Genomic DNA, 7,500 nt, shown 5'->3' on the forward strand with positions numbered 1-7,500 from the left:
TCGGAATGAACCAATCGTATTGCATTAGATGCGAGGCTGGATATGTAAATAAAGGGAACCTTGAAACTCTGGCAAAAAAACGTATGAAAATTACTGTGTGATTTGCAGTGTCAGAAAGAGAACATCTAAATTATCTCTCGTCGTGACCAAACGAGGGGAAAAAAACCCGATCGCGTGATGTTGGAAAATTATGCCGAATAAATGTGACGACTTAGAGAAGATCGCAATATAAAATCGATGCAAAGGCTTGAACTAGTAAATATAGCATAGGATTCACTAAGCGACAAAACAGCTTGGAGTCGGAATTTCATATTATCTGCAGTAACAATAAGTTTCAGAAGGAAAGTGCTTTTAAGTCGCAACAATAAAAGCAAGGTGACACATGCTTTTAAGTACGAACAAATTTTGACCAGAAAAAAAATCGTGACAATTACGTCCGAATAATCGATGTTTGACTGTGCATATATATGTATAAATTTAATAGGAACGTTATTGCTTCATAATTGCGTTATCAACACAAACTGGTATGTAAAGAAACAAATAGTCCAGGCTGTGATTCAATTTCGTTCAACTTTTTATCTAACTTTATCAGGAATAATGCTCAGTTTTTCTCATGCAATCGTCTTTTAGTTTTTCCGATATAAAAATCATTGCAGTCTCAACAAGCAGCTCTACATAAGACCTTAGCCATTTGACCACGGCATTAGTCTGTCCTTGTAAGAAAGAAAGATTCAAATGCGGCGAGTGCTTTGAAAAATTTTCTGAAGAAAATTAATAGTCGTGAGTAAATTACTCTACGCTAATTACTCAAAAAAAAAAAAACAAAGCCATGAACATGAATTTCTCTAAACCATGAATCCACTGAAGCATCTCCAGGTAGCAACGCGAAGCCACCAAACTCCGTAAAACTTGTAAATTAACCTGCTAAAATGGCGGCCAAAAGCGTTGTCCTCGCAAAGTGTCCCATTCAAAATGGCACTGAACTCTGGACGCCTGTTGACGAGTATAATAAGTTCTGGAGTGAGGGAAGTCCCAAATTGCTAAAACACAAAACTCACTGAGCAATCCTGGACTCCCTCCCTCCAGGGGGACCTATCATTCCCCTCGTCCACCAGGCGTCCCGAGTTCAGTTCCATTCTTGAATTGGACACTTTGCGAGAACATCGCTTTCTGGCCGCCATTTTAGCAGTTTAAATTACAAGTTTTACGGAGTCTGGTGGCTTCGCGTTGCTACCTGGAGATGCTTGCAGTGGATTCATGGGTGTTAGAAATTCATGTTCCACGAGCCTGGTCGATTTCATGTTAGCGACCTGTGATTCGATTAATCGTGCTTGTTTTGGGTCGAATCGGAAGTCCCCCTACCGCTGGCTTCCGTCTCCTACTTGTCACTATACTATGAAGGAAGGTGAACGGGGGCCATTTTTCCCGAAACTTCGGTGTACGTATTAAAGATAACAACAGCTCAACGCACACATGGTAAGTTTCATTGATTTTTATTATCCATTTTCTTGCCAAATTCCAGACCTAAACTTCGCCGTCATATGTACTCTATATTTAACCTATGTGGCACACACGGTGAGCCTGGGTTTGGCCTGTGCTTAACCAGCGAAATTTCCTTTAACATTATCCCCATATGTATCCAGTGTAAAAGTACCTCGGAATAAACTATGCCCAATAAAGGAACCTTTTGCCAAATAAGGTTTTCCCTCCAGTTTTGGGGAAAAATGGCGTCTTTCCGAGCATGCGCCTGCAAGTAATACAGGACTCTCGCTTTTCCCGCCTGGGTTCCAGGCCCATTTTCAGTGGCGGGGTAAGAGGACTAAGGTTGCTGTCTTATGACCGAAACCAGAGTTAAGGGTCAGCAATTTCTGTGTGAGTCCCAGAAAGAGTTACTGTTTCATGTGATCTACAGCTACGGGTGCCATAGAAAAACCCCAAGTCCTTAAGGGCTCCAAGAAGCTGAAATATTTTATTTCCCAATTGCCAAAACAGTAGTCGTTTTGCCCGGAAGGATAACCCCCCTCCACCCCTGGTCCTAGTCTTTGGATATATATGCAGTATGGATGCCACCATGTATCTGTGCCTGTTTGTGAAAAGCAACAAAAGGAAAATACTGATAGAAAAAGGGAACGCAGTGCCCGTGAGTACTCTTCTAGCAATTTACGCAGATTGGCGTCGAAAACGGACCGTGTTGGACGTCCTTATCAATCATTTACACGCATACGTGAGCCATTTACACTGGGGCCCGGGTCATGAATAAATATTCAGTTAACAAATCACCCATTGATGTTCTCATACAAGTTCTATCATAATCCCTATCTACCATATCAAGGAGACGAATCTGCACTAGAAAACAACTGAATTTTAAAGTCAGTCATAGCCAGCGAACCTACAATGACCTCGTCACGTACGGTATTAATCGACCTGTGTATATCTGACTCGCAACGACGCACCGTTACGACAATTTATCGCTGGGGCTAAAGTTTCTAATGTTACCTCACTTTTAAGGGATTGTCGGAAAGGGCTGTCCTGTAAAAATGAAGCCAGATAACCGTTTTTTGCAAGTGATTTAAAAAATATCCGCACACTTTTGCAAATAGAAACTGGAAGAGTGACTGCAATTTGTGTTAGCACGATTAGCTTTAATTATATTCGAAATTTCTTAAATGTTCAAAACGATTCTCAAGTATTGTCACGACAGATGTTGGTGTTGCATTTAAGGAGACCGATAAAGGTTCTTTTTTGTTCAGAATATGGTTCTTCTCCAAACTAGCCCGTCAATATAATGTGGTATTTTGCCGTCTCAAAATCGCAAATTGGTTGCTTATAAAATAGGGGCCGTTGCCAAACGTTTGTAGCGAGAACTGGTGTGGCAAAAAGGAGACAAATTCTTCTGATCCATCCCTCTCCTCCCCTCTAATTAGGTTGTAATCAAGTGCCAAGTTGGTGAAACGGAGTACGGCGCAATCGCTTTGTCGGCGGTCGAGTTCCGGTTAATCGACAAAATTTGTCGAAAATTGGGAAGCCCGACATACTTTTTCTCGGAAAAATTGCAGCATTTTGAATTATTGCATTGCCCGCCGTTTGAAGCCAGTCTTTGTCATACTGGAGCATTTTTGCTAAATTAATATTCAGTTATATTCAACATAAAATAATATAAAGTAATTATTATATCATTTTATGTTTTAGGTGCGTTGAACTTCGACGATATTTTGGAACGTCCTCAGTTTCTGGTTTGACAACGTATTAAAACATATAAAATGCCGCCCCCCTATAAGTGAAATAATTGAGTAAGATAAAATGGCCACACTGACCTTGACAGTCCATTCACTCGAAAGAGCAAAGTTGAACTAACATAAAACGTGCTAAGCTTATCCGTATAATAATAGGCCCAATCAGCTGCTACCATTGGAACTGTAATTAACCCAATCAACGCCGACAGGATCTAGGATCAACCAAGCAGAGATCTTTGGTTGGGACAAGAAAACAACCAACCAAGTACATTTACAGAACAAAGAAGGAAACCTGTCAGAAAACGCGCTTGAAGTCGCTTTTAGTGTTATCGCTCGCTGGCTCCAGCCTTTATGTTAAATTTCATGTTTCTGTCTCGTACTGGTGAAGAAACCGCCGAAAATGTTGCGAAAGCCTCATAATACCTTGTTGTTCCAATCCTGGCCCATCACGGATTTACTCACAGGTGGAGGGAAAACTTACACTTACAATGGCCACGCAAGACGAGAAAACAAAAAAAATTACAACCAAAAAAAAACAAACGATCGTGTTTTGAGGGGAGGTAAATATCAGTAGTTCTCCACGTTACCATACTCCCTAGACTGCTAGCAATCCCTTTTTGGTCCTTTTGAGTCAGTTGACACCGCTCGTTTTAGTCAGTTCCATACACAACCACAGCCGAGGGGAGACATGGTGATAGAGCGAGTACCGAGCTAGTCTCATTTTCGGCTCTGTTACCATTCTCCCCTCGGTTCGGTTTGCGTGACTGACTATTGCGGGCGGTTCAACTGACTCAGAAGGTACTGCCAGCAGTCCTACAATATCCCCACCAATGGCGAAGCTTCCATCTTTCAACATTACATAAACCCGCTAAAAACTCATAATTCTTTAATTCAAGTCCTCGTCCACAGGGCACTTTTCGCTGGCTTTGGATGGCCCACCCAAAGCCAGGGAAAAAGCGCCCTGAGGAACGGACGTTGTCTTTACTTACCTCTAACGCCTAATGCTCGAAATTTCAGCTTTTCACATCTCTTTAAGGTAGTCAATTTACCCATGTAAAGTCAGTTAATAAACCCATTTTCTTCTCTTGATTTAAATCAGTATTCTGTTCGTCCACTTTGGGAAGCTACAGATAGTGTTTCTCCTTTTTTTCAAACAATAAACATAATTCTGGTCCTTAGATAGCAGTTAGGATAATCATATCAAAATGTGACAAGTTTGGCCAGGGGGTATTAAGTACCCATCGTAGATTTCTCCCTAATATTGCGCTCTCGTTTACCATGGCCACGATATTAGGCATTTTCTTTGAGCCTTAAAATCAACATATGTTGTGTTTTTTGAAGAAACGGGGGACGGTGACATTTGTCCCATTCAGCGTTACCAGATTTATGTTCGAAATACCCTCGAAAATAATTAAAATTGAAAATCAGTTGTTTTGAAAAGGGTGTGTCTGTAACTTTTTTTTTCACCGACATAATTTTTATTAATTGAAAGACAAACGTTTAAAATTAATCTAAGCTAACATGCAAAAAAATGAGAAAAATTCATCGTGCGGAAGCCGAGATAAAATGAGTAAGAGTTGCAAAATCAGGAAAAATTAGAGGGTTTCAACGATCAGCATTTAACGCATGCGTCACCCGCTCATTCGAGTGCACGCGCGAGTGGAGCTACAGGCCTTAAGTGGACCATTAGAATGTTTAATAAGTAGTTTCTTCGAAACACTTTTAAGATAAAAAATGAATGAAACTTTTCATATAAGAAGTAAATCACACGTGAGAATAAGAATATGCGCTAAGCGTTACAAAAAAAGAGTGATAAAAACTAAAAAAGGCTAGATAACTTTTATAGCTCGAGCATTTCAGATATTCTTTTGTAAAGCTTTTTGTCCTATTTTTATCTAGCCTTTTTTAGTTTTTACCACTTACCTTTTGTAACGCTTGGTACATATTTCCTGCATTTTTATCGCTTTTCATATTCTCACGTGTGATTTTACTTCTTATAAGAATAGTTTTATTCATTTTTTTTAACTTGGAAATGATCTCAGCGAGATCGAACACGTCGTCGATTTTTATCGCTAGTTTTTATCTTAAAGTAGAATGTTTGTGTAGAATTTTCGTAGTTTTCATGAATAGGGGATGTCTATTTATATTACATATATCAAGAAATTAGGAGAAAGGTGAGCGAAATTAGCGCATTTGTTTATTTCTGGTGACCCTTTGAATCATGAGCTGACGCGAGCAGCTTGCCAGTTGCGTGTGCGGCTTACGCGCCGCGCCAGATGAAAAGCCCTTTCGAGCCTTCTAAAACCACTTTTTACATTTGGTTTGCAGGTCACGTGACCGAAATAAAATCTAAAAGTAATACTTTACATTTGGAATTTAACTAATTTTGTAATCACTCATCCAACAGGGATTCTATTGGTCTTCACTCCAGGGTACGTCTCCATTGAGCCTCTTTTTTCCATTATCCTCTGGACTGGGAGGTCACATGTTCTGCACACTACTAGCCAATAGATACCTCTTGTTTACCGTTGCAAAAGTCTCCCTCCTGCTGGTCACGTGCCTTGCTGTGGAACGCTGGTACTGTAATGAGGCCAATAAAATACAAGGTACAGTTTGACAGAAAACACCTTCTTACCTATATCGTGTTCTCTTGGGTCACAACATGCGCTCTACAAAGCCACAAATTCTTCGAGAACAAGCTCGATGACAAAGAGTGCGTAGCTGTCGATGGTCCATATGGTCAAGAGGGCGTCCATGCATTCGTTGCAATCACAGCTTCAGCATCTTCGTGATTCCGTGCGTTTTGACGTGGCTTACTTTTGCCCACATAAGGTGTCACGCGATTAGTGTCGTAAACGATTCGGCTACTACCACTCGCCGAGAAAAGCAACAGAAGCTGGTGCTGCGCATGTGCGCCATAACAGCGGTGCTGATCACTCTTTGTTGGTTTCCCGCCCAGCTTGAGTTACAGCTTGACACCGTTTGGAATCACTCGCGTGGACAGTGCATTCCACAGAGCGTGCAAAGTTCTTGCTTTTTGCAATTCGTGTATTAATCCCCTCGTATACTGGTATTACCACAGAGAATACAGAAAAGAACTTATTCATTTACTTTCAGGGTGGAAATTGATCTGCATCAAACACGAAATAGTTGAAAATCGTGAGAATCCAAACGTCACTGGTCCTGGATATACGGTGGCCTCATCATCGCACCTAGGACGGTGCCTACAAATTCAAAGGTATTTTTGCCCCGATCTATGCTTATGCAGGAAAGGTAGATCTTCCCAAGTGTTATTGAAATCCAAAAGAAAATTTGGAGTAACTACGCATTTTTCAAAGATAATTCATGAACAACATTTGTATAAAATACAAAGCAATGTATGGTGTTCTTTCTCAAATTGAAGCTTAATTATCTCTAAAGAATACATGGTTACCCCCAATTTTCTTTTGGATACCAAGAGTACTTACTAAGATCTTCTTTCTCTGCATAGTTTTAAACCTCGCAAAAATATCTCTGCATTAGTAAGCATCACCGATAGGAAATCCGAGTTTATGGAGATGCGCAGAACGGATGCGCAATAACAATATTAGGCACCGTCCTTAACGATGAACAACTGACCTTAATAAAGAAAATACACTGAGGCGAGTATGTGGGTACAGTGGGAATTGTAAGAGTACATCCACAGAAAGCTTAAGACCCAATTACGGTTTAGGTCCTCAACTAAATTTTGAAAAAAAACCGTTTGAAATCGTGCCTAGTTTACTGATCGAACATTTTTTTGCTCTGAGCAAAATAATGATACAAGGAGAACTTTCATTGATCTTGCAACACCACGTTATACCTTTTTTCGCCACTATTGTCCTTCTTTCATCAACGCAGCGGTCGAACGGCTCGACAAGGAATACTCTTTTATGCTTTTCACCAACCAATGTTTGCAAACGTTGGAGAACTGGAACTGCAAGAATATCACAATGTGATTTTGCCACATACACAAATCTGAACGAGACAGATTGCTTTTTAAACTATCGTCGCCTAAAATTTCAGTATCGAAAAGTAACGATGTGGACACTTTTATCAAGAAAGATATATATGGGCGCTTTGCGAGCCTATCTGCTATTCAAGCATAACTACTGACTCGGCATATTTTGAGAGCATTGTGGATAAACGCTCGGATCAGTGCATTAACCACACAAAAGTGAACTTGTTTCTATACGAACTAGACGCTCCCTGAGCGTACACTGTGGTGCCTGTGGTAGTGTTACTCAAA

The sequence above is a fragment of the Montipora foliosa genome, chromosome 6 (assembly GCF_036669935.1).
Source record: "Montipora foliosa isolate CH-2021 chromosome 6, ASM3666993v2, whole genome shotgun sequence".
In the NCBI taxonomy this organism is placed as follows: Eukaryota; Metazoa; Cnidaria; class Anthozoa; order Scleractinia; family Acroporidae; genus Montipora; species Montipora foliosa.